Source organism: Salmo salar, chromosome ssa06 (assembly GCF_905237065.1).
Source record: "Salmo salar chromosome ssa06, Ssal_v3.1, whole genome shotgun sequence".
Taxonomy (NCBI): domain Eukaryota; kingdom Metazoa; phylum Chordata; class Actinopteri; order Salmoniformes; family Salmonidae; genus Salmo; species Salmo salar.
This window is the reverse complement of record NC_059447.1, coordinates 23,141,510-23,167,600: the sequence shown is the minus strand read 5'-3', so window position 1 is coordinate 23,167,600 and position 26,091 is coordinate 23,141,510. Positions and strand designations below refer to the sequence as shown.

Genomic DNA, 26,091 nt, shown 5'->3' with positions numbered 1-26,091 from the left:
AGGAAGAGCCGGAAGCCAGCTACCCGTGGTTATATGGAGGAGCGTATGAGGTGGAGAGCGCCATGTTTCGCTGAGGAGCGCACTATCTCACCCATACGCACGCACAGTCCGGTGCGCGTTATTCCACGGCAGGTGCCGTGCTAGAGCGGGCATCCAACCTGGTAGGAGGATGCCTGCGCAGCGCATCTGGTCGCCGGTACACCTCCAAGGACCAGGCTACCCAACTCCTGCTCTACGCACGGCTACCATCAGGCCCCTGCACAGCCCAGTCCGCCCTGTACAAGCACCCCACTCGTACAGGGCTACTAGTTCCATCCAGCCAGGACGGGTTGTGCAGGAGTTAAGATCAAGACCGCCTGTGCGCCTCCATAGCCCTGGGTTTCCAGCTCCTGTCTCTCGTGCGGACCCGGAAGTGCGTCAGCCCAGTCCGACTCGTCCTGTTCCCGCTCCCCGCACTAGCTTGGAGGTGCGTGTTCCCAGTCTGGTACGTCCAGTACCAGTACCAGCACCACGCACCAGGCTTCGCGCGTCATCCCAGTCCGACGTCGCTAGAACTGCCCGTCAGTCAAGAGTCGCCAGAACTGCCCGTCAGTCAAGAGTCGCCAGAACTGCCCGTCAGTCAAGAGTCGCCAGAACTGCCCGTCAGTCAAGAGTCGCCCGAGCTGCCCGTCAGTCAAGAGTCGCCCGAGCTGCCCGTCAGTCAAGAGTCGCCCGAGCTGCCCGTCAGTCAAGAGTCGCCCGAGCTGCCCGTCAGTCAAGAGTCGCCCGAGCTGCTCGTCAGTCAAGAGTCGCCCGAGCTGCCCGTCAGTCAAGAGTCGCCCGAGCTGCCCGTCAGTCAAGAGTCGCCCGAGCTGCCCGTCAGTCAAGAGTCGCCCGAGCTGCCCGTCAGTGAGGAATCGCCAGAGCCGCCCGTCAGTGAAGAGTCGCCAGAGCCACCCACTAGTCAGGAGCTGCCAGAGTGGCCAGACTGCCCGGAGCTGCCAGAGTGGCCAGACTGCCCGGAGCTGCCAGAGTGGCCAGACTGCCCGGAGCTGCCAGAGTGGCCAGACTGCCCGGAGATGCCAGAGTGGCCAGACTGCCCGGAGCTGCCAGAGTGGCCAGACTGCCCGGAGATGCCAGAGTGGCCAGACTGCCCGGCGATGCCAGACTGCCCGGCGATGCAAGACTGCCCGGCGATGCCAGACTGCCCAGACTGCCCGGCGATGCCAGACTGCCCGGCGATGCCAGAGTGGCCCGACTGTCTTCCGGGTCTGCCAGAGTGGCCCGACTGTCTTCCGGGTCTGCCAGAGTGGCCCGACTGTCTTCCGGGTCTGCCAGAGTGGCCCGACTGTCTTCCGGGTCAGCCCGAGTGGCCCGTCTACCTGGAGCTGCCGGGGTGGGTCGTCTGCCCGGAACTGCCTGAACCAGAGCCATCTCCAGATATAGGTGGGTTGGGGAGGGGGGGTGTAGCACAGTGCCGTCGTTGACGGCAGCCACCCTCCCTTCCCTCCCTTTAGTTAGGGGGATTTTTTGTTGTTGTTGTTTGGGGTTTTTGTTAATTTGAGGTGCTTCCGGGGTTAGCACCTTTAGGGGGGTACTGTCACGTCCTGGCCAGTATAAGGATTAATTGTTATTGTAGTTTGGTCAGGACGTGGCAGAGGGTATTTGGTTTATGTGGTTCGGGGTGGTGGTTTTTCTAAAAAGGGCATTTGATTTATGTATTCCGGGGTTTTTGGGCACTGTTCCTTGTTTACGTAATTCTATGTTGAGTTAATTGGGGTGGACTTCCAATTGAAGGCAGCTGTGTGGTGTTGCCTTTGATTGGAAGTCCTATATTAGTTGGGTGTGTTTGTCTGTGTATTTGTGGGAGATTGTTTCTTGTTTTGCTGAGTGTGCCTTTCAAGACTGTTTCGTTGTTCGTAAGTTCGTTTTGTTGTTTTGGTGTTCACTTAGTTTGTAAATAAATACACAAGATGAGCATCAACATTCCTGCTGCGTTTTGGTCCTCCTTAACCGACGACGACCGTGACAAACATTCATTACTGAGTTGTCTCTGAATCTCTTTGCATTTTTCATAGTCTAAAATAACCCCCTTGTCTGCAGCTTTGATAACCAAAGATGAATCTTTCATTAGTTCATTAAGTGCCTGTTCTTCTGTCCTGGTGAGGTTCTTCTGAATGTGGTTTGTTTTTCTCGTATATACAGACATGGCTTGTTTGACTAAACCTACAATAGGTATTATGTATCATTGTGGAGTGACACGTAAATACATTTTTCTAACTAGGCTACCCAGCCTGGTCCTTCTGATCACTGCTAGTCTATTAGAGTCTACCCTGGTCCTTCTGATCACTGCTAGTCCATTAGAGTCTACCCTGGTCCTTCTGATCACTGCTAGTCTATTATTCTACCCTGATCCTTCTGATCACTGCTAGTCTATTAGAGTCGACCCTGGTCCTTCTGATCGCTGCTAGTCTATTAGAGTCTACCCTGGTCCTTCTGATCACTGCTAGTCCATTAGAGTCTACCCTGGTCCTTCTGATCACTGCTAGTCCATTAGTCTATATACAGTGCATTTGGAAAGTATTCAGACCCCTTCCCTTTTTTGTCATTTTGTTACGTTACAGCCTTATTCTGAAAATGATTAAATACAAATAGTTCCTCATCAATCTACACACTATACCCCATAATGACAAAGCAAAAACTGGTTTTTAGAAATGTTAACAAATGTATTACAAATAAAAAAACAGAAAGACCTTATTTACATCCTGTTTCCAATGAACATCCTTGAGATGTTTCTACAACTTGATTGGAGTCCACCTGTGCTAAATTAAGTTGATTGGACATGATTTGGAAAGGCACACACCTGTCTATATAAGGCCCCGCAGTTAACAGTGCACGTCAGAGCAAAAATCAAGCCATGAGGTCGAAGGAATTGTCCGTAGAGCTCCAAGACAGGATTGTGTCGAGGCACAAAATCTCGAGGCACAGGTACCAAAAAATGTCTGCAGCATTGAAGGTCCACAAGAACACAGTGGCTTCCATCTTTCTTAAATGGAAGAAGTTTGGAACCGCCAAGACTCTTCCTAGAGCTGGCCGCCCGGCCAAACTGAGCAATCGGGGAGAAGGTCTTTGGTCAGGGAGGTGACCAAGAACCCAATGGTCTAGTGGTTAGAGCATTGGGCCAATAACCGGAAGGTTGCTGGATCGAATCGATGAGCTGACAAGGTAAAAATCTGTCGTTCTGCCCCTGGGCAAGGCAGTTAACCCGCTGTTCCCCGGGCGCCGAAGACGTGGATATCGATTAAGGCAGCTTCCTTGCACCTCTCTGATTCAGAGGGGTTGGGTTAAATGTAGAAGACACATTTCAGGTGAATAGATTCAGTTGGACAACCTTTCCCTTTCACTCTGACAGAGCTCCAGCGTTTCTCTGTGGAGATGGGAGAACCTTCCAGAAAGACAACCATCTCTGCAGCACTCCACCAATCAGGCCTTTATGGTAGAGTGGCCAGATGGAAGCCACTCCTCAGTAAAAGTCACATGACAGCCCACTTGGAGTTTGCCAAAAGGCACCTAAAGGACTCAGACCATGAGAAACAAGATTATCTGGTCTGATGAAACCAAGATTGAACTCTTTGGTCTGAATGCCAAGTGTCACGTCTGGAGGAAACCTGGCACCATCCCTGTGGTGAAGCATGATAGTGGCAGCATTATGCTGCGGGATGTTTTTTAGCTGCAAGGACTGGGAGACTAGTTAGGATTGAGGGAAAGATCAATCAATCAATCAAATGTATTTATAAAGCCCTTCTTACATCAGTTGATGTCACAAAGTGCTGTACAGAAACCCAGCCTAAAACCCCAAACAGCAAGCAATGCAGGTGTAGAAGCACGGTGGCTAGGAAAAACTCCCTAGAAAGGCCAGAACCTAGGAAGAAACCTAGAGAGGAACCAGGCTATGAGGGGTGGCCAGTCCTCTTCTGGCTGTGCCGGGTGGAGATTATAACAGAACATGGTCAAGATGTTCAAATGTTCATAGATGACCAGCAGGGTCAAATAATAATAATCACAGTGTTTGTCGAGGGTGCAACAGGTCAGCACCTCAAGAGTAAATGTCAGCTGGCTTTTCATAGCCGATCATTCAGAGTATCTCTACTGCTCCTGATGTCTCTAGAGAGTTGAAAACAGCAGGTCTGGGACAGGTAGCACGTCCTGTGAACAGGTCAGGGTTCCATAGCCGCAGGCAGAACAGTTGAAACTGGAGCAGCAGCACGGCCAGGTGGACTGGGGACAGCAAGGATTCATCAGGCCAGGTAGTCCCGAGGCATGGTCCTAGGGCTCAAGTCCTCCGAGAGAGAGAGAGAAAGAAAGAAAGAAAGAAAGAAAGAAAGAAAGAAAGAAAGAAAGAAAGAAAGAAAGAAAGAAAGAAAGAAAGAAAGAAAGAAAGGGGATTAGAGAGAGCATACTTAAATTCACACAGGACACCGGATAAGACAGGAGAAATACTCCAGATATAACAGACTGACCCTAGCCCCCCGACACATAAACTACTGCAGCATAAATACTGGAGGCTGAAGATGAACGGAGCAAAGTATACAGAGATCCTTGATGAAACCTGCTCCAGAGTGCTCAGGACCTCAGACTGGGGCGACGGTTCACCTTCCAACAGGACAACAACCATGAGCACACAGCCAAGACAACGCAGGAATGGCTTAAGGACAAGTCTCTGACTGTCCTTGAGTGGCCCAGCTAGAGCCCGGACTTGAACCCAATCAAACATCTCTGGAGAGACCTGAAAATAGCTGTGCAGCGACGCTCCCCATCCAACCTGACAGAGCTAGAGAGGATCTGCAGAGAAGAATATGAGAAACTCCCCAAATACCGGTGTGACAAGCTTGTAGCGTCATACCCAGGAAGACTTGAGGCTGTAATCGCTGCCAAAGGTGCTTCAACAAAGTACTGAGTAAAGGGTCTGAATACTTATGTAAATGTGATATTTCAGTTTTTATTTGTAAAAATTGGCAAAAATAAATAAAAACCTGCTTTTTGCTTTGTCATTATGGGGTATTATGTGTATATTGATGAGGGGGGGAAAACGATATAATCAATTTTAAAATAAGGCTGTAACATAACAAAATGTGGAAAAAGTCAAGGGGTCTGAATACTTTCCGAACGTGATAACATGATGTCTGTACTGTAACTACTGATTCATTATGAAGTGCTAATATGCGAGCTTGGTTCACGAAATCTAATCACTCAAAACTACTAGTTCACATGGTGCCTCAATATCCTCAATATTCTCTAAGTCCCAGTAATTGGAAATGGGTTCACTTCACATTTAACACAGGAGCATAATGGATAATGTTTGTATTGGTATTATGTTTGTATTGGTAGTTATACAACACCATACGTTTTCCATTAGATAGATGCACTCAAATAATCGAAGTATAGGCTACTTCCACTGTGTGGTAGCCCAATAGGCAGCGCCAAGTTTGTCCCTAGCGGCATGCCGTCGAAATTGCTCAGTCCAGTTCAACAACAACTTTTCACGTGCGTTGACATGCGACATTCAGAGCATTTTGTGTGGCCTGCCCTAGAGTAAGTACTTTGGAAAATGCATACATTTAATCTCCTAATTTTCACCCGCATTCTAATATCTCTTGCTAACATTTAGCTATGTATGCACCAGGCATACAATTCTAGCTACAGTATGTTCTAGGCAGCTTGCACACTTCCTTGTTAATGTGTGTAGACTGTGTAACGTTACATCTGTCAGCTGACATATAACATCTATCGTAAGTGGTAGGTCCACAATTTGTTGTCGTACGTCCATAGTTGCCAATTATCCTAGGCGTCCATTTCATATCATTTTCATTTTTCAGACTTCTACACTGACATGCGGGCTCTTCAGCTTTGGAGACATTTTTTCCCACCACCTCCCAGATGTCCCAACTCGACACAGGACATGGGTTTGTCTAGTTGTCTGTCTGCCCTGTCTCTCTCAGCCCTGCTCACCCTGGCCTTGATGTTTACACCTTAGCTACCTGTCTGACCAAAAGTTTTCACTGATAAAGTTAACTAGCAAACAACTACCAGATGAGACACCAATACACCTGTCAGTAAGACCTGGTTTAGAGGAAGATCCAGCAACAAAACAAGCTCTGTGAGAGGGAGACAGTGAACCTCCAGAGGGGTAGCGCCCATCCAGCCACAGATTGCTGTGGGAAGTCCCCCATCCAGCCAGCTCCAGTGGTCCCAGAGAGGCAGAGTGTAGGAGGGTAGCCCTGGAGAGACGCTTTGACTGTGCCCGGGACCGAGTTCTGAGCCAGATAAAGTGTCAGGGGAGAGGGTGCTGCTATGCCCCCCTACCACAAGGCCTCTCTGGAGGACCCCCCCCTGGTGCTTCTATCCCCTGTCCTACAGCGGCTACAGGATGGGGCCCCTCACCCCCACTTCCAGGGGCCAGGCTGCCACCCTTACTCGGCCCACTCCCTCCTACCTGCCCCGGGATATCTCTACGCTCCGGTTGGAGATCCTGGATGAAACAGAAGGCCGACTGCACCTCACTGTGAGTCTCTGTGGCTGTATAACCACTCGTATATTTACTACCGAGATACAGGGTTTGGTTGCCATTGTCTTTCTCTATAACATTGCTTTTAAAAGTGTTGCCTCTGAAAAGGGCGTACAGTATTTGCTACATTTTTTATCTCATTACTTTTGTAATGATACGTTTGTAATAGAGGTCGACCGATTATGATTTTTCAATGCCGATACCGATTACTGGAGGCCCCAAAAAAGCCAATACCGATTAATCAGACAATGTTTTTTATTTATTTATTTATTTGTAATAATGACAATTACAACAATACTGAATGAACACTTATTTTAACTTAATATAATACATCAATAAAATCTATTTAGCCTCAAATAAATAATGAAACATGTTTAATTCGGTTTAAATAATGCAAAAACAATGTGTTGGAGAAGAAAGTAAAAGTGCAATATGTGCCATGTAAGAAAGCTAACGTTTAAGTTCCTTGCTCAGAACATGAGAACATATGAAAGCTGGTGATTCCTTTTAACATGAGTCTTCAATATTCCCAGGTAAGAAGTTTTAGGTTGTAGTTATTATAGGAATTATAGGACTATTTCTCTCTATACGATTTGTATTTCATATACCTTTGACTATTGGATGTTCTTATAGGCACTTTAGTATTGCCAGTGTAACAGTATAGCTTCCGTCCCTCTCCTCGCTCCTACCTGGGACTCGAACCAGGAACACATCGACAACAGCCACCCTCGAAGCAGCGTTACCCATGCAGAGCAAGGGGAACAACTACTCCAAGTCTCAGAGCGAGTGACGTTTGAAACGCTATTAGCGCGCACCCGCTAACTAGCTAGCCATTTCACATCGGTTACACCAGCCTGATCTTGGGAGTTGATAGGCTTGAAGTGATAAACAGCGCAATGCTTGAAGCACAGCGAAGAGCTGCTGGCAAAACGCACGAAAGTGCTGTTTGAATGAATGCTTACGAGCCTGCTGGTGCCTACCACTGCTCAGTCAGACTGCTCTATCAAATCTTAGACTTAATTATAACATAATAACACACAGAAATACGAGCCTTTGGTCATTAATATGGTCGAATCCGGAAACTATCATCTCGAAAACAAAACGTTTTTCTTTTCAGTGAAATACGGAACCGTTCCGTATTTTATCTAACGGGTGGCATCCCTAAGTCTAAATATTCCTGTTACATTGCACAACCTTCAATGTTATGTCATAATTACGTAAAATTCTGGCAAATTAGTTCGCGACGAGCTAGGCGGCCCAAACTGTTGCATATACCCTGACTCTGCGTGCAATGAACGCAAGAGAAATGACAATTTCACCTGGTTAATATTGCCTGCTAACCTGGATTTCTTTTAGCTAAATATGCAGGTTTAAAAATATATACTTCTGTGTATTGATTTTAAGAAAGGCATTGATGTTTATGGTTAGGTACAGTCGTGCAACGATTGTGATTTTTTCGCAAATGCACTTTTCTTAAATCATCCCCCGTTTGGCGAAGTCGGCCGTCTTTGTTAGGAAGAAATAGTCTTCACAGTTCGCAACGAGCCAGGCGGCCCAAACTGCTGCATATACCCTGACTCTGTTGCAAGAGAAGTGACACATTTTCCCTAGTTAAAAGAAATTCATGTTAGCAGGCAATATTAACTAAATATGCAGGTTTAAATATACACTGCTCCAAAAAATAAAGGGAACACTAAAATAACACATCCTAGATCTGAATGAATGAAATAATCTTATTAAATACTTTTTTCTTTACATAGTTGAATGTGCTGACAACAAAATCACACAAAAATAATCAATGGAAATCCAATTTATCAACCCATGGAGGTCTGGATTTGGAGTCACACTCAAAATTAAAGTGGAAAACCACACTACAGGCTGATCCAACTTTGATGTAATGTCCTTAAAACAAGTCAAAATGAGGCTCGGTAGTGTGTGTGGCCTCCACGTGCCTGTATGACCTCCCTACAACGCCTGCGCATGCTCCTGATGAGGTGGCGGATGGTCTCCTGAGGGATCTCCTCCCAGACCTGGACTAAAGCATCCGCCAACTCCTGGACAGTCTGTGGTGCAACGTGGCGTTGGTGGATGGAGCGAGACATGATGTCCCAGATGTGCTCAATTGGATTCAGGTCTGGGGAACGGGCAGGCCAGTCCATAGCATCAATGCCTTCCTCTTGCAGGAACTGCTGACACACTCCAGCCACATGAGGTCTAGCATTGTCTTGCATTAGGAGGAACCCAGGGCCAACCGCACCAGCATATGGTCTCACAAGGGGTCTGAGGATCTCATCTCGGTACCTAATGGCAGTCAGGCTACATCTGGCGAGCACATGGAGGGCTGTGCGGCCCCCCAAAGAAATGCCACCCCACACCATGACTGACCCACCGCCAAACCGGTCATGCTGGAGGATGTTGCAGGCAGCAGAACGTTCTCCACGGCGTCTCCAGACTCTGTCACGTCTGTCACATGTGCTCAGTGTGAACCTGCTTTCATCTGTGAAGAGCACAGGGCGCCAGTGGCGAATTTGCCAATCTTGGTGTTCTCTGGCAAATGCCAAACGTCCTGCACGGTGTTGGGCTGTAAGCACAACCCCCACCTGTGGACGTCGGGCCCTCATACCACCCTCATGGAGTCTGTTTCTGACCGTTTGAGCAGACACATGCACATTTGTGGCCTGCTGGAGATCATTTTGCAGGGCTCTGGCAGTGCTCCTCCTGCTCCTCCTTGCACAAAGGCGGAGGTAGCGGTCCTGCTGCTGGGTTGTTGCCCTCCTACGGCCTCCTCCACGTCTCCTGATGTACTGGCCTGTCTCCTGGTAGCGCCTCCATGCTCTGGACACTACGCTGACAGACACAGCAAACCTTCTTGCCACAGCTCGCATTGATGTGCCATCCTGGATGAGCTGCACTACCTGAGCCACTTGTGTGGGTTGTAGACTCCGTCTCATGCTACCACTAGAGTGAAAGCACCGCCAGCATTCAAAAGTGACCAAAACATCAGCCAGGAAGCATAGGAACTGAGAAGTGGTCTGTGGTCACCACCTGCAGAACCACTCCTTTATTGGGGGTGTCTTGCTAATTGCCTATAATTTCCACCTGTTGTCTATTCCATTTGCACAACAGCATGTGAAATGTATTGTCAATCAGTGTTGCTTCCTAAGTGGACAGTTTGATTTCACAGAAGTGTGATTGACTTGGAGTTACATTGTGTTGTTTAAGTGTTCCCTTTATTTTTTTGAGCAGTGTATATACTTGTGTATTGATTTTAAGAAAGGCATTGATGTTTAAGGTTGGAGCAACGTGTACCTAAGCGATTATATGTAACGCAGGACAGGCTAGATAAACTAGTAATATCATCAACCATGTGTAGTTAACTAGTGATTATGATTGATTGATTGTTTTTTATAAGGTAAGTTTAATGCTAGCTAGCAACTTACCTTGGCTTCTTACTGCATTCACGTAACAGGCAGGCTCCTCATGTAGTGCAATGCAAAGCAGGTGGTTAGAGCGTTGGACTAGTTAACCATAAAACACCTGTGTTTTGGGTGGGTAGTCGCACTTCGCTTCGCTCCACAGGTACATTTCATTACATTACAAAGGTTTGATTTGTTTGATCTGAGCAATTTTTTCTTAGCTAGCTACATAGCCGTCTTTGTATCAAAGATAATTGTGTAGTTTAGAGTAATTATCGAGGTTAGCTAGCTAGCCAGCTGTTTTCTTCCTCCTGACTTAGTCAACACTGCTAGCTAGCCAAATAGCCAACTTCTACCGACTAGCAGCACTGTAGAAACTATTACATTACAACGGAACGACTTGATTAGTGTAGGGCTAGCTAGCTACATACGCGCTGTCTTTGTATCTAAGATAATTGTGTAGTTTAGAGTAATTATCGAGGTTAGCTAGCCAGCCGCGACGCGACGCCGTTGTCCAGACTCCAGACTTAGTCAACACACCTAGTTATCATCAAACCCACTGCTAGCTAGCCAACCTTTACTGACTAGCAGCACTGTAGAAACTAATACATTACAACGGAACGATTTGACTAGTGCAGTGTTAGTTGACTTTGTCATAGTTTGATAATTGTGTAGTTTGGAGTAATTATCGAGGTTAGCTAGCCAGCTATTTTCGTCCCCCGCGACGAAAATAGGTTACCTAGCCAGCTACACGTTCAAACAAAGTCAACAACGCAGCCACTGCTAGCTAGCCTACTTCACCAGCCAGCAGTACTGTATCATCTTCGTCATTTTAGTCAATAAAATTTTTGCAACGTAAGCTTAACTTTCTGAACATTCGAGAAGTGTAGCCCACTTGTCTTTCCAATCTCCTTTGCATTAGCGTAGCCTCTTCTGTAGCCTGTCAACTATGTGTCTGTCTATCCCTGTTCTCTCACCTCTGCACAGGCCGCACAAACGCTTCACACCGCGTGGCCGCTGCCACTCTAACCTGGTGGTCCCAGCGCGCACGACCCACGTGGAGTTCCAGGTCTCCGGCAGCCTCTGGAACTGCCGGTCTGCGGCCAACAAGGCAGAGTTCATCTCAGCCTATGCTACCCTCCAGCACCTCGACTTCTTGGCACTGACAGAAACATGGATTACCACAGATAACACTGCTACTCCTACTGCTCTCTCCTCGTCTGCCCACGTGTTCTCGCATACCCCGAGAGCATCTGGCCAGCGGGGTGGTGGCACTGGAATCCTCATCTCTCCCAAGTGGACATTCTCTCTTTCTCCCCTGACCCATCTGTCTATCTCCTCATTTGAATTCCATGCTGTCACAGTTACCAGCCCTTTCAAGCTTAACATCCTTATCATTTATCGCCCTCCAGGTTCCCTTGGAGAGTTCATCAATGAGCTTGACGTCTTGATAAGTTCCTTTCCTGAGGATGGCTCACCTCTCACAGTTCTGGGTGACATTAACCTCCCCACGTCTACTTTTGACTCATTCCTCTCTGCCTCCTTCTTTCCACTCCTCTCCTCTTTTGACCTCACCCTCTCACCTTCCCCCCCTACTCACAAGGCAGGCAATACGCTTGACCTCATCTTTGCTAGATGCTGTTCGTCCACTAATCTCATTGCAACTCCCCTCCAAGTCTCCGACCACTATCTTGTATCCTTTTCCCTCTCGATCTCATCCAACACTTCTCACTCTGCCCCTACTCGGATGGTATTGCGCCGTCCCAACCTTCGCTCTCTCTCTCCCGCTACTCTCTCCTCTTCCATCCTATCATCTCTTCCCTCTGCTCAAACCTTCTCCAACCTATCCCCTGATTCTGCCTCCTCAACCCTCCTCTCCTCCCTTTCTGCATCCTTTGATTCTCTATGTCCCCTATCCTCCAGGCCGGCTCGGTCCTCCCCTCCTGCTCCGTGGCTCGACGACTCATTGCGAGCTCACAGAACAGGGCTCCGGGCAGCCGAGCGGAAATGGAGGAAAACTCGCCTCCCCTGCGGACCTGGCGTCCTTTCACTCCCCTCCTCTCTACATTTTCCTCTTCTGTCTCTGCTGATAAAGCCACTTTCTACCACTCTAAATTCCAAGCATCTGCCTCTAACCCTAGGAAGCTCTTTGCCACCTTCTCCTCCCTCCTGAATCCTCCTCCCCCCCCCCTCCTCCCTCTCTGCGGACGACTTCGTCAACCATTTTGAAAAGAAGGTTGACGACATCCGATCCTCGTTTGCTAAGTCAAACGACACCGCTGGTCCTGCTCACACTGCCCTACCCTGTGCTTTGACCTCTTTCTCCCCTCTCTCTCCAGATGAAATCTCGCGTCTTGTGACGGCCGGCCGCCCAACAACCTGCCCGCTTGACCCTATCCCCTCCTCTCTTCTCCAGACCATTTCCGTAGACCTTCTCCCTTACCTCACCTCGCTCATCAACTCATCCTTGACCGCTGGCTACGTCCCTTCCGTCTTCAAGAGAGCGAGAGTTGCACCCCTTCTGAAAAAACCTACACTCGATCCCTCCGAAGTCAACAACTACAGACCAGTATCCCTTCTTTCTTTTCTCTCCAAAACTCTTGAACGTGCCGTCCTTGGCCAGCTCTCCTGCTATCTCTCTCAGAATTACCTTCTTGATCCAAATCAGTCAGGTTTCAAGACTGGTCATTCAACTGAGACTGCTCTTCTCTGTGTCACGGAGGCTCTCCGCACTGCTAAAGCTAACTCTCTCTCCTCTGCTCTCATCCTCCTAGACCTAACTGCTGCCTTTGATACGGTGAACCATCAGATCCTCCTCTCCACCCTCTCCGAGTTGGGCATCTCCGGCGCGGCTCACTCTTGGATTGCGTCCTACCTGACAGGTCGCTCCTACCAGGTGGCGTGGCGAGAATCTGTCTCCGCACCACGTGCTCTCACCACTGGTGTCCCCCAGGGCTCTGTTCTAGGCCCTCTCCTATTCTCGCTATACACCAAGTCACTTGGCTCTGTCATATCCTCACATGGTCTCTCCTATCATTGCTATGCAGATGACACACAATTAATCTTCTCCTTTCCCCTTTCTGATAACCAGGTGGCGAATCGCATCTCTGCATGTCTGGCAGACATATCAGTGTGGATGACGGATCACCACCTCAAGCTGAACCCCGGCAAGACGGAGCTGCTCTTCCTCCCGGGGAAGGACTGCCCGTTCCATGATCTCGCCATCACGGTTGACAACTCCATTGTGTCCTCCTCCCAGAGTGCTAAGAACCTTGGCGTGACCCTGGACAACACCCTGTCGTTCTCTACTAACATCAAGGCGGTGACCCGATCCTGTAGGTTCATGCTCTACAACATTCGCAGAGTACGACCCTGCCTCACACAGGAAGCGGCGCATGTCCTAATCCAGGCACTTGTCATCTCCCGTCTGGATTACTGCAACTCGCTGTTGGCTGGGCTCCCTGCCTGTGCCATTAAACCCCTACAACTCATCCAGAACGCCGCAGCCCATCTGGTGTTCAACCTTCCCAAGTTCTCTCACGTCACCCCGCTCCTCCGCTCTCTCCACTGGCTTCCTGTTGAAGCTCGCATCCGCTACAAGACCATGGTGCTTGCCTACGGAGCTGTGAGGGGAACGGCACCTCCGTACCTTCAGGCTCTGATCAGGCCCTACACCCAAACAAGGGCACTGTGCTCATCCACCTCTGGCCTGCTCGCCTCCCTACCTCTGAGGAAGCACAGTTCCCGCTCAGCCCAGTCAAAACTGTTCGCTGCTCTGGCACCCCAATGGTGGAACAAGCTCCCTCACGACGCCAGGACAGCGGAGTCAATCACCACCTTCCGGAGACACCTGAAACCCCACCTCTTTAAGGAATACCTAGGATAGGATAAAGTAATCCTTCTAACCCCCCCCCTTAAAAGATTTAGATGCACTATTGTAAAGTGGTTGGTCCACTGGATATCATAAGGTGAATCCACCAATTTGTAAGTCGCTCTGGATAAGAGCGTCTGCTAAATGACTTAAATGTAAAATGTAAATGTAAATAAGGTTGCAAGATTGAATCCCCGAGCTGACAAGGTAAAAATCTGTAATTCTGCCCCTGAACAAGGGAGTTAACCCACCGTTCCTAGGCCGTCATTGAAAATAAGAATGTGTTCTTAACTGACTTGCCTAGTTAAATAAAGGTCTAAAAAAAACAACAACAACAAAAAAATCTGTCCAAAAATACCGATTTCCAATTGTTATGAAAACTTGAAATCGGCCCTAATTAATCGGCCATTCCGATTAATCGGTCGACCTCTAGTTTGTAATGTATCATGCTGCTTAGCAGCTCTGGCCAGAATGTCGCCAGTCAATCTTTTTTTGTGTTCACATGGCGCAGTACTTCAACTGTATCAAGATACAGGTTTACGTGATTGAGCTGAGTTTGACCTCTCCTTCTCTCTGTAGAGGTGGTGCTGCAGCCTAGCCCTGCTCTGACCTGGGTGGCTGTGGGAGGAATCCTGGACCTGTACATCTTCCTGGGCCTGACCCTCAGAGTGTTGTCAGACAGTACCTCCTGAATATCCTTTTATTGTGTCCTATCCCAATGTTGCTATGGTGGGTCAGGCCACTGGTGGGTCACAACTAATTCATTTTGGGTAATAGCTAAGGAAAAGATATTGGCTGTCTGTGTCCCAATGTCCTAGTAGTCTGAACTTGCTGCCTCATCTCCTTTCCTTCATCTCCTTTCACTTATGTGAAAGAACTAGACTGGTGAAAGCAAATACATTTTCTACCATTAGGCACCATCCACCATATAGGCATTATCCACCATAATATGGTGTGGCTTGTTTGGTGTCTGCTGTGAAGTAATACCACAACAAGTCAACTACTTGATTGATGAAGGCATGTCATCCAGCAAAGACAGCAGCACAGTCATCAACTACATGCACCATTTCTTCACCAACTACGGAGTTGGGGAAACACGTGTGGACCTGAATTGTGATAACTGCAGTGGCCAAAAGAAGAACAAGTTTGTGCTCTGGTATTGTGCCTGGTGGACCATACACAAGCTCCACCACAGTCTGGACCTTCACTTCCTGATCACATGCCACAACAAGTTTTCCCGTGACTGGTGCTTCGGCCTCATCAAGCAGCGCTTCAGAAAGACCAGATTGAACACTTTGAGATTGCTGGTGTTGTGAAGGACAGCGCTGTGACAGGGGTCAACATCCCACAGCTGGTTGGACTGGCCAGCAACAACACCTGACTCCGTACTTCAGGCCGCTGCCACAGTTCAAGCAGTACCAGCACTTCAGGTGAATATCATTTCATTGCATTGTATGAGGTTATTCTTCTTATCTAAACTTGGGAGGTGAATTGATGTTTTCTACGTTTTTTGGGTTATTTTTTTACAGCTTCAATGCTCTGGAGTCTGGTGTTGTTGTAGCCAAGGAGCATTCAGACTCTGCTGCCGCGCAATGCTGACATCCTTCCTCCCATGGATGGTCTGCCTGTACAAGCACCACCTGGACACAGCTAGACAAACATATGTTTTTGAGAAGATCAGGGATTTTTGCTGACGAATAGGTTATGGGCATCACATGCTCTGCACCAAAGTCAAGGGCAGGACAGAAACAGGCTCTCCAAATAAATATAGATTCCGTTGTTCTTGTGTGGTTCAGACAGACCATCAGCACTATCTGCAGTGCCTCTATTCAAATGACTCTCTCCTGCTACTATTATTATTTTATCCTGCTGCTCAGCCTCTTTCCCCCTGATTGTATGCATATAACTACCTCATCTATCACTGATATTGTTATTCATATTGTTCTTGTACATACTGTATATTATTTTATTCATTTCAACACTTTCTGATATTGCTACTATGCAGGTAACCATTTGGCTGTACCGTTTACACCTTCTGTGGAGACCCATCCACTTGGCAAGATGTGGCTAGCGTTATAGCATTTCTTTCACATGACCCATCAATTAAGTGTGTCTGGGTAAGAGTCAATTCATATTTATAAAATATTTTTTATCTGGACACTTTCTGTTTACCTGGAATTGTTCATTATTGTAGGCTACTACTTTTACCACAAATCTGAATCTTTCGTTAAAGAGATGGGTGGGGCTGGCTTAAGAGGGTGTGAACAATGCTGAATGGGTGTAAACAAAGAGCTCTCCAGTAGGTACCAAACCATTCAAAGGCCATTTTCTCAAAAGTGAGTTCACAAGTTTATCAACTTTCAAAGCAGAATTACTTTCCCATTGTTCCTCAAACATGCAGTGTATGATATACCATGTTGTAGCTGTGAGTCTCTACTTTTATCCAATGTAAAAAAAAAAAACACAATTTCAAATTTTGCAACTTAAGTCCAATTTGAGCAGGTTGGTTTGCGCTCACCTTTTGTGAATCTTCCGTCATAGCTAATGTTTACCCCGTCTTCCTCCCCCAGGGTACCCTATGATGCCTCCTTATTGCTCACTGGGGTTCCACCTGTGTTGCTGGGGTTACTGGTCCACCAACGCAACCCGAGAGGTGGTGCGACGCATGCACAACACCAACTTCCCCCTGGTAAAGATGCTGGCGAAAACACTTATATTGTAGTACAGTATTATCACTTGGGTTGACAACTATTGGGTAATGCTAACATTGAATGAGCATCAACATTGGATTAGCAGATTAACATGGAGAAAACCCATTATAGTATTATCATGCTACAATGGGTTTTCTCCATGCTTATGCTAATTGGATGTTTGCGTTCTCAAGTACAGTATTATCATGCCACTGAGGGTTCACAACTCATGGAAAACACTCACTGCATTCTTTAGTTCAACTGCTTTTGTTTTTGGTCAGGACGTGCAGTGGAATGACCTGGATTACGCAGACAAGCGTCAGGTGTTCACCTTTGACCCCCAGCGCTTTGTGGACCAGCCAGACATGCTGAAGGAGTTCCATCAGAAGGGCATGAAGTACATTCTCATCCTGGTAAGAGAGAGGCCTCAACCCTCACAACATGCGGGACACATAGGCACACTAATAACTCATATTAGATTGAAATAGTGGATCAATGTCATTTTTGATTCTAAATAACAGTCTGCGTTGTGATTAAATTGTTGAAGGAGTGCAGTATTGGAAGGTACAAGTCAAGGAAACTTTCCTTCTCAATCCACAAGATGGCAGAAAAAGCATTACTGTAATTTATTTTAGAAGCATCTTTCCTGTTTGTTCTCTTTCCCAGGACCCTGGAATCAGCAGCACCGGCCCCCCTGGTACTTACCCACCCTTTGATGAGGGTCAGCGGAGAGGGGTCTTCATCAGGAACTCTACAGGACAGACACTCATAGGGAAGGTCAGACCTAAAACTCTCACTTCTCTATCTGGAGACCCACTGTAAACTGGGCTACATATACTCTGAATAGTTTGGAAAGAACATATGTTTTATCTGCTTGATAACATTGTGTATGTCCATTGTGTATTCAAGTAATGTGTCCTCTGAAAAGCAAGGTAACACTAAACAAAACCCCCTCTTGAAGCTGTCTGTGTGTGTGTGTGCATGCAGGTGTGTGTGTTGTGTGGAAAGGTATGCATGTTCGGTGGCCTGGGGATTGTGAGTGTGTAGCAGATAGAAATGTCTCGTAGAGGGCTGAAATCATCCCCTATTCTATTGTATTATATTCTATATTTGCACTGTCAATGCTACTCAGCATCCAGCACACTCTTTCTCTTGTCCCTCTGTTCTCAGGATATGAATGAACCAGACAGTTTTGTGCAGGGCTGTGTGGAAGGGTGTCCTGACAGTGATTTGGATAGCCCCCCCTACGTGCCACGTGAGTGTACTGCAGCTGAGTAGTTTCCTGTCTATATAAAATCAGTTGAGAAATTTAGTGAATTCATTAATTAATTTTCATTCTGTCTCCATAGACACATACAGGGGTGGTTGGAGGACAGCTGAACACTGGTACACTCTGCATGTCAGCTCAACAGAACCAGTCCACTCACTACAACCTGCATAACCTCTATGGGCTGACGGAGGCTAGCGCCACCCACAGGTCAGACACAGCACTACAGGGATCAGTGTCGCACTTATCCTGAGACTGTTGGCACTTTTATTTCTGCTTGTTTGAATGAAGCAGATTGTATTTATCTTGTCTACATTACACATTTGTAACTGTAGTTGGAAGATCAGTTATAGCTTTTGAACCTCTCAGTGCCCTGGTGAAGGTCTGGGGGTCGCGACCCTTCGTGCTGTCCCGCTCCTCCTTCCCTGGCATCGGCCGTTTCTCCGGAGTCTGGACGGGAGATGTGAGGAGCGACTGGGAGCAGCTCAGATACTCCATCCCTGGTGAGGGGAAAGACATCGCCAACATTCCCATCTCCGTTCCAAGCCATTCCTATTCTCAACAAGATTCCCAAAGCTATTCACAAGCCCTGTGTGTTTTAGCCATCAGAGTACTAATGGTACCGATGCACCATCCAGACAGTACATGTTGCAGTGTGCTCTTACTCAGCACTTTGTCTCTATTGTCTTTAGTTGAAAGAGTGCCTAGACAGAGTTGGAGTCTTTTTTCAGTGGTAGTTATCTATGGACTTGAATGAGGGGTTTGAATAGAAAAATGTCCAGACTTGTAATGGAACCACCTACTATTTATTTGACTGTATGTAGCTAGCAAGTACAGAGAGATGCCTCTGACTGCCTGACATCAAAGTTAAATAATGAATACAGTAATAATGAATAAATATGAATTAATATGTTCAATACCCGTCCGTCCCTCCACCCCCCAGCGGTGCTGCTGTTTGGCCTGTTCGGGATGCCCCTGGTGGGGGCGGATGTGTGTGGGTTCGGGGGGGACACCACAGAGGAGCTGTGTGTACGCTGGACCCAGCTTGGAGCCTTCTACCCCTTCATGAGGAACCACAACGACAAGCCCAACGCTGTGAGTGTGTGTGTGTGTGTGTGGGTGGGTCTTATGGTCTTTACAGTTAACTCAGTTGGATAGGAATTTACCACAATTTTTTCCTGACCTGCTAATGTCTTTTCGCTGTCTCTATGTAACCAAGTTATAATGTTTTCCTATTTACCATGGTGGCTGACCTGCTAGTGTTTTCACTGTGTCTATGTAACAGTCCATCAGTCCCATGTATTATGAATGGAGGTAACTCTAGCTCTGTGTGTAGCCCCAGGAGCTCTATGTGTTTGGGCTGGAGGCCCAGGCAGCCATGCGTAGCGCGGTGATGTTATGTTACTCTCTCCTGCCGTTCCTCTACACACTCTTCTACCACGCACACACCTCCGCAGACACTGTGGCCATGCCTCTCTTCCTCCAGTACGTCCCTCTACTCCTCTCTTCTTCAGTTATCATTGTCCACTCTTCCCTTCTCTCTCTCTTCAACATTTGGATACTATTGTAACACATCTTATTTACTGTGTTGATACTGTTCTCTGGCCCTCCCTCTCTGTCCATCTCTCCCAGGTTCCCCTCGGACCCTAACTGCCAGACCATAGACAGACAGTTCCTGTGGGGGAGTTCTCTGCTCGTCAGCCCAGTGTTAGAGCAGGGGGCAGTGGAGCTGGCTGCCTACCTCCCCCCGGGGACTTGGTACAGTCTGCACAATGTAAACAGCTCCTATATTCAATACAGTTATACACTGAGCGTACAAAACATTACGAACACCTTCCTAATATTGAGTTGGACCCCCCTTTTGCCCTCAGAACAGGCTCAATTTGTCGGGGCATGGACTCTACAAGGTGGCGAAAGCCTTCCACAAGGATGCTGGCCCATGTTGACTCCAATGCTTCCCACAGTTGTGTCAAGTTGGCTGGATGTTCGTTGGGTAGTGGACCATTCTTGATACATACGGGAAACAATTGAAAGCCCAGAAGTGTTGCAGTTCTTGACACAAACTGGTGCGCCTGGCACCTACTACCATACCCCGTTCATAGGGATTTAAATCTTTTGTCTTGCCCATTCACCCTTTGAATGGTACACATACACAATCCATGTCTCAAGGTTTAAAAATCCTTATTTAACTTGTCTCCTCCCCTTCATCTACACTGATTGAAGTGGATTTAACAAGTGACAACAAGGAATCATAGCTTTCACCTCAATCAGTCAATGGCATGGAAAGAGCAGGTGATCCTAATGTTTTGTACACTCAGTGTATTACTATAGGCCTTTCATATTGTCACTGCAATTAGTTCGCAACTGATTAAAGGGATTCCTAGGAGACCAAGACCATCTTTTCTGTTGTTAACAGACATAAATTGATAAAAATCCATCTGTGTGAGTCTTTCTTAGGGTCTTGTAGGCTTACTTTAGGACCAGACAAAGATGTGTAATACTGTTGTACTGTGTATACTATAACCATATTTCAGTGGTCACCTCTTTCATCCCTTCCTCCCTAGGGCCAGCCGTTCTACAGTAAGGGTCAGTACCTGCTCCTCCCAGCCCCTCTGGACACCATCAATGTCCATGTGAGAGAGGGACACATCATCCCACAGCAGGTGTGTGTCCTCTGTACACAATAGAATTTGGTTGTCTGTTGTTTCATCGTGTGACAAAGCTTCATCTTGTGGGTGTTACGTACTGATGGTGGAGGAGATGAATGAGCTGCCAAACTCTCATATCATGAAATCAATTCAAGTTATTTGTCATAGAACAAGAGACCCAAAATTCCTTTGTGAAACTATGTGATAAAACCTAGAATGAAATACTCTCTGCGTACTAATCTGACAATGTTGTTTTGAAGCTTGTGTGAGTTTTCTGTGTGAAACCTGTTGCCTGTTTTAATCAGTAATTATATTATATATTTCAATGAAAAATCCCCTCAAACCCCCTCTGAGATACAGGAGCCAGGCCTGACTACCTCAGCTTCTCGCAGTAACCCTTTCCTCCTGATGGTGGCGCTGTCTCCTGGGGGCTGGGCCTGGGGTGACCTGTTCTGGGATGGCGGGGACAGTCTGGACACCTTCCAGAGAGGAGACTACTCCTGTGTTATCTTCATCGCTTGACAGGTAGGAGATGTAGAGGTCACATAGGGTCCTGAGTTTTTCCTGATCACATGACCTGGCCAAGGAAAACTCTGGGCCCTAGTTATAGCCCACTTCAAGGCTATCCCTGATGCAGTGAAAAAAATGAAGTAAGCTTTATGCGACATCTTTTTGAGTGCAGACCATCACACCTTTTGTTTGTCCTTCAAGGTATTTCATGACATTTGGGTAGGAAAAACGTAGGGCCCTAAATGGACTTTAAAGAGAGGATGGAGATCAGAGAGTTATCTAGGGTGATTTGGATGTTTCTGCAGTACAGTATGTTTCTAGCAATGCTCTCAAGATTGAGATCCAGGTCCAATCCAATCAAGATAGAAGACGTACTCTTCCCCTGCCATCCTGTAAACAGTAGACCTAACTGTAATGTCTAATGTATAGTGGTACTATACATGTGTGTGTTTGCCAGTGGGGATCAATAAGGTTTTTCATTTGATCCAGTCCCAGGTGGTGAGTGACCCCCTGCGTCAGAACGGGGCGCTGGACGGGCTGGTGCTGGGAGGGCTGCGGGTGTTCGGGGTGCCTTCCCCACCACGCTATGTATGGGCCAATGGAAAGAAAGTGTGGGATTTCTCTTATCGGACTGACACCAAGGTGAGCGGTAGCTGGCTGAGTTACCTCTATAGAGTTTAGAATTAAGAAATAGTAGAACGAACATTCTAATTCTGCTTGCCTACCTGTCTATTCTATTCTACAGTATAATATTATATATTGCTTATAATCCTTTCTTTTTGTGTCTGTCTGTCGGTTCTGACGGTGACCAGCCTGGCCCTGCCCATGTCAGAGGTGTTTGATGTCCTGTGGAACTTATGACCCAGTGAGCCTTATGAACCGTATGACTCAGTGGACTCTGACCCAGTAGACAGCCTCTCAGGTAGTTCTGGAACTCCTGAGCTAGCACATCTCTGACAAAAACCTCCACCCAAAGTTGCCCCTCCATCACTGCTACCCTGGGTAAGACATTGCTCTAATAGACTCCTGGGTTTTCTGAATGGATGGACTACACTGAAGTATTTTTGGAAATCATGTTTTTATATTCAACTGTATTTTCAATAAAATTATGTGAAAAGGACTAGAGTGAACTGTGTGGGTGAAAGCTCTATTAGATATCTCTCCATTTCCTTGTTGCAGATGAGTGATTACATGACATTGTCTCAGGTGAGATGCTGAGACAGTGGTGTGAGAGAGAGAATTGTGGTCATTCTAGAACACGAGGCCGAAATGTATTATTGTTTTAGTATTTTAATTTGTCTCTAAGAATATATATTTTTTTATCTTTCTAACCTTTTATTTTATTTGTTAAGCACTTTTGAAATGCATCACCTGTAATAAATGTTCTCTATAAATAACATTTGATTCATTGATAAATTGTGTGCTGAGGAGGACAGCAATGGCTCTACACAATTGTTTTTATTAATTGAACATCTAAAATTGACAAGAATATGCCCATTCTGTACTCTTCCAGCATGATGGTAGGCTCTGTGTTAAGTCTCATCAAATTACTTCCAGTGATATTGCCACATTGTTACCATTAAAGGCAATTGATAGGTCTGGGTTTGTTTCTCCTAAGCTAAGCATTGTTTCTCATGTTCTCCTATTAGTGAGCTGTCACCACTCAGTGTTTGAATGTGCAGTCAATTATCTCTTTCTTAATCTACTTCATAGTCCTGAGGGCGGTCTAAGGCACTGCTTCTCAGTGCTAGAGGCATCACTACAGACCATGGTTCGATTCCAGGCTGTATCACTTCCGGCCATGATTGGGAGTCCCATAGGGCAGCGCACAATTGGCCCAGCGTCGTCCGGGTTTGGCCAGGGTAGGCCGTCATTGTAAATAAGAATTTGTTCTTAACCGAATTGTCTAGTTAAATAAAAATAGTCTTCCCATCTGGAACATCTGCCTTATAACTCAGTGCAGTTAAGCTCAATACAGTTACATATTGTAAACAATTCTGAATTGTACAAAATATCATACCTCCACAGAAAACACTGCTACTCCTACTGCTCTCTCCTCGTCTGACCACGTGTTCTCGCATACCCCGAGAGCATCTGGTCAGCGGGGTGGCGGGACTGGAATCCTCATCTCTCCCAAGTGGACATTCTCTCTTTCTCCCCTGACCCATCTGTCTATCTCCTCCTTTGAATTCCATGCTGTTACAGTCACTAGCCCATTCAAGCATAACATCCTTATCATTTATCGCCCTCCAGGTTCCCTTGGAGAGTTCATCAATGAGTTTGACGCCTTGATAAGTTCCTTTCCTGAGGATGGCTCACCCCTCACAATTCTGGGTGACTTTAACCTCCCTACGTCTACCTTTGACTCATTTCTCTCTGCCTCCTTCTTTCCACTCCTCTCCTCTTTTGGCCTCACCCTCTCACCGTCCCCCCCTACTCACAAGGCAGGCAATACGCTTGACCTCATCTTTACTAGATGCTGTTCTTCTACTAATCTCACTGCAACTGCCCTCCAAGTCTCCGACCACTACCTTGTATCCTTTTCCCTCTCGCTCTCCTCCAACACTACTCACTCTGCTCCTACTCGGATGGTATTGCGCCGTCGCAACCTTCTCTCTCTCTCCTGCTACTCTCTCCTTTTCCATCCTATCATCTCTTCCCTCTGCTCAATCCTTCTCGAACCAATCTCCTGATTCTGCCTCCTCAACCCTCCTCTCCTCCCTTTCGGCATCCTTTGACTCTCTATGTCCCCTATCCTCCCGGCCGGCTCGGTCCTCCCCTCCTGCTCCGTGGCTTGACGACTCATTGCGAGCTCACAGAACAGGGCTCCGAGCAGCCGAGCGGAAATGGAGGAAAACTAGCCTCCCTGCGGACCTGGCATCTTTTCACTCCCTCCTCTCCACATTTTCTTCCTCTGTTTCTGCTGCTAAAGCCACATTCTACCACTCTAAATTCGAAGCATCTGCCTCTAACTCTAGGAAGCTCTTTGCCACCTTCTCCTCCCTCCTGAATCCTCCTCCCCCTCCCCCCTCCTCCCTCTCTGCGGACGACTTTGTCAACCATTTTGAAAAGAAGGTTGACGACATCCGATCCTCGTTTGTTAAGTCAAACGACACCGCTGGTCCTACTTACATTGCCCTACCCTATGCTTTGACCTCTTTCTCCCCTCTCTCTCCAGATGAAATCTTGTGACGGCCGGCCGCCCAACAACCTGCCCGCTTGACCCTATCCCCTCCTCTTTTCTCCAGACCATTTCCGGAGACCTTCTCCCTTACCTCACCTCGCTCATCAACTCATCCTTGACCGCTGGCTACGTCCCTTCCGTCTTCAAGAGAGCGAGAGTTGCACCCCTTCTCAAAAAACCTACACTCGATCCCTCCGATGTCATCAACTACAGACCAGTATCCCTTCTTTCTTTCCTCTCCAAAACTCTTGAACGTGCCGTCCTTGGCCAGCTCTCTTGCTATCTCTCTCAGAATGACCTTCTTGATCCAAATCAGTCAGGTTTCAAGACTGGTCATTCAACTGAGACTGCTCTTCTCTGTGTCACGGAGGCTCTCGGCACTGCTAAAGCTAACTCTCTCCTCTGCTCTCATCCTTCTAGACCTAACTGCTCCCTTTGATACTGTGAACCATCAGATCCTCCTCTCCACCCTCTCCGAGTTGGGCATCTCCGGCGCGGCTCACTCTTGGATTGCGTCCTACCTGACAGGTCGCTCCTACCAGGTGGCGTGGCGAGAATCCGTCTCCGCACCACGTGCTCTCACCACTGGTGTCCCCCAGGGCTCAGTTCCAGGCCCTCTCCTATTCTCGCTATACACCAAGTCACTTGGCTCTGTCATATCCTCACATGGTCTCTCCTATCATTGCTACGCAGACGACACACAATTAATCTTCTCCTTTCCCCCTTCTGATAACCAGGTGGCGAATCGCATCTCTGCATGTCTGGCAGACATATCAGTGTGGATGACGGATCACCACCTCAAGCTGAACCTTGGCAAGATAGAGCTGCTCTTCCTCCCGGGGAAGGACTGCCCGTTCCATGATCTCGCCATCACGTTTGACAACTCCATTGTGTCCTCCTCCCAGAGTGCTAAGAGCCTTGGCGTGACCCTGGACAACACCCTGTCGTTCTCCGCTAACATCAAGGCGGTGACCCGATCCTGTAGGTTCATGCTCTACAACATTCGCAGAGTACGACCCTGCCTCACACAGGAAGCGGTGCAGGTCCTAATCCAGGCACTTGTCATATCCCGTCTGGATTACTGCAACTCGCTGTTGGCGGGGCTCCCTGCCTGTGCCATCAAACCCCTACAACTCATCCAGAACGCCGCAGCCCGTCTGGTGTTCAACCTTCCCAAGTTCTCTCACGTCACCCCGCTCCTCCGCACACTCCACTGGCTTCCAGTTGAAGCTTGCATCTGCTACAAGACCATGGTGCTTGCCTACGGAGCTGTGAGGGGAACGGCACCTCCGTACCTTCAGGCTCTGATCAGTCCCTACACCCAAAGAAGGGCACTGCGCTCATCCACCTCTGGCCTGCTCGCCTCCCTACCTCTGCGGAAGCACAGTTCCCGCTCAGCCCAGTCAAAACTGTTCGCTGCTCTGGCACCCCAATGGTGGAATAAGCTCCCTCACGACGCCAGGACAGCGGAGTCAATCACCACCTTCCGGAAGACACCTGAAACCCCACCTCTTTAAGGAATACCTGGGATAGGATTAAGCCCTCCCCCCCAAAGAAGATATAGATGTACTATTGTAAAGTGGTTGTTCCACTGGATATCATAAGGTGAATGCACCAATTTGTAAGTCGCTCTGGATAAGAGCGTCTGCTAAATGACGTAAATATAAATGTCTGTAGTATGGTTATGTTAGCTTATGTTTTAAAATCTTTTTTGTTATTGTTTAAAACATTGGCCTCGAAATACCTTGTTTTGAAATAGTCATTTTGAGATGTGCTGTTTATTGTTTAAATGATTGCTCATTGTCCTTGCTGCTAGTGGTTTACCTGCCATATATAAGAGTTCCAGCGGGACATCTTAGATACGCGTCATGATGCTCCGACTCCACTGGTCCTGATGATGCTCATGTGAGTTCAGGATCAGCCAACTGCAGTGAAGCTTTCGGCATTGACCTCTAAAACGT

The 26,091-nt window shown here is 47.4% G+C and overlaps 1 pseudogene; it reads left to right on the top strand.

Moving 5' to 3' along the window:
* Nucleotides 1–6,406: 6,406 nt before the first annotated feature.
* LOC106606679 (lysosomal alpha-glucosidase-like) lies at nucleotides 6,407–22,545 on the top strand (annotated as a pseudogene).
* Nucleotides 22,546–26,091: the final 3,546 nt, after the last annotated feature.